The following is a 2,541-nucleotide window of genomic DNA, read 5'->3' as shown; positions in this document are numbered from 1 at the left end:
TGTTTGTAAAGATACCCAATGAATTAGTTAATTTGTTAATGTACTACATAACAAATTACCAGAAACTTAGCAGCTTCAAAAGTCACACATTTAACTAACAATCTCTAAGGGTCAGGATTCAGGACACAGCCTAGTTGGGTGTCCATGAAAGAATATCATCAAGGTGTCAAGAGGACCTTGATTCTCATCCAGAAGCCCAGTGCTCCAAGCTGCTTCCAAGCTCACTCTGTTGTTATAACTCAATTGTGGCTATACAACTAATGGCTGCCTCCTCCTTCAGAGACAGCAAGAAGAAGTAGAGGAAAGAATTAAGTCTTGCCTGGGCACGGTGGCATATACCTATAATCCCAGTGGCTGGAGAGGCTGAGGCAGGAGGATGGTGAGTTCAAAGTCAGTCTTAGCATGCCCTGAGCAACTTAGCAAAACCCTGTTTCAAAACAATAAAATAGGGCTAGGGATGTGGCTCAGTGGTTAAGTGACTCTGGGCTCAATCTCTGGTTTAAAAAAAAAAAATTCCTTGGAGCAAGAAGTAATTTACATGACATGATGGATTCATGTGTCGTAGCCTGTCACCAAGCCACAGGCCCTGTTCACAGAGTAGGAACACCTGGAAGTGGGTATCCTGAGGGCCAACTTTAAGTTTGCTTACCAGTTTTGTCATCACATATTTATAAACCTGTTTTCTCACCTAGGCCATGAGCAACTTAATGACATGGAACACGACTTTCCTGACTTTGTGTCCCCAGTAACTAGCACTCTGGGATCAGAATATGACATTTTTAAATTTGATTCACTGACTGAAGTACTACTTCTGTTATACATCATTTTATGACATTTGTTAAAGGAAATATAATAAATTTATTATATAATGAATTTAATGGCATTTTTGTTATAATTCTTATAGTCATATTAAAAAATGAATGTAGAACAAAATTTGCATATTTAATAGAAAATTAGACAAGCTCAAATATTCTCCACCAGTGAATTTTATAGCATATCAGTGCCATATAGACATAATCAATTTACTTACACACATTTTGGAAAATACATTCTGAAAGATAGGACCATTTTAATTTCAAATATATCTTGCTACCAAAACCAAAAATACCGAGGCTATACAAAGCAAAAGGAAATTAATTTTCCACAAAGATTCTCAAAAACTATAGCATTAAAAACTAATTAATATGAAATTCTGATAGTAAATGGTAAAGTATATAGATAATTTTAACCCTAAATACTCATTCCTTCATTAGTGTTATAATGATGTTTTTTAAGTTTTGAATTTTTAAAAAAGGAATAATCAATGTGGAACATAAACTAAGTACCAACACTATGCATTCTTTTTGATTATACAGAATTAGAAATGATAAATTATGGATTATTCATGGATATAAGCTACCTATACAATATCAGTTGTCACAGAAAAGAGCTAATTAAATCAGGCTTAGTTTGTATTATATAAATGCCTAAGTAGAATCATATACTTGGGAATGTAGAAATGTAAATTATGCTCTGAGGCTGTCCTCTGTGTTCCAGAGAGAGAAACATTGTTTTACAGAATCTCTCTCTGATAAATTGACTGATTAAAAGTTGTTTTGATGGATTTAAAGTTCTTACATCTATCTTTAGGCAGAAATTATACCTTTAAAAACAACAGAATTTGTATTTATTGATTTATATTTATAGTATAATAAAGAAGTTTGAGATTGAAATATTTTAATAATGAAATAATGTCAGTAGTGTAATTCAGTCAACATGAGTAATTAATTTCTCTGACTTGTTTTTAGAATTTGTGCAACATTGTAGTCGGTTGACTTAGCTGTTCTGGTAGGCAGCAGGAATAGGTTTACCTTGGCTCTAGGGATTTTACTTACACCTGATTAGAACACCTAAACATATTTTTCACAAGACTGAAGCCATAAAACAATTGACTTATAGTCCATTTAGTTTTGTTGTATGGAAAGATTCAATTTTTGAAAAATTAACAAAAGTATTTTATTGTTAATATCCCCAAGACTTACGCTTTCAAGGATCATTTCAGGTAGTTAGTGTAGAAATAGTGGATCAGGTCAAATCGAGGAAATGAAGCCATGAAGCCATCTGACTCTGGAAGTTGGAGACTGTCCCTAGAAGAATGGAATGTCAAGGATCTTGGGAACTCATTGATTACCAAATTTACCTGCCTTTATCAAGGACTACAGGCAAGGAGCTGCTAATTAATGCCCCCTCGGCCCTCGCCTGCCTGAATCACCTTGGCCCTCCCCGTAATACAAAGCCAATCTCCCACCCCTTCCTTTGCACCACAACCTAACTTGCCAGTCTGAAAGTTGCTCTGCCCACCCCTTACATTGCAGGAATTTCCGGCCTACGCTACAGCCATTTCCTGCTTCCCACGTTACATCCTAGCTTGTCAGTCTGAACATCCTAGGTAGCTATTGGTTCATCAGTCAGCTTGCAAGTATTCTCCCTATTGGTTCCTTCAAGCCCAGGAGATTCCAATATCTGGGAGAAGCGTCCACGCCATCTCTCTCTTTCCCTTCT

Source organism: Sciurus carolinensis, chromosome 11 (assembly GCF_902686445.1).
Source record: "Sciurus carolinensis chromosome 11, mSciCar1.2, whole genome shotgun sequence".
Lineage (NCBI taxonomy): Eukaryota > Metazoa > Chordata > Mammalia > Rodentia > Sciuridae > Sciurus > Sciurus carolinensis.
The sequence above is the reverse complement of the archived record's forward strand: the minus strand, read 5'-3'. Positions refer to the sequence as shown.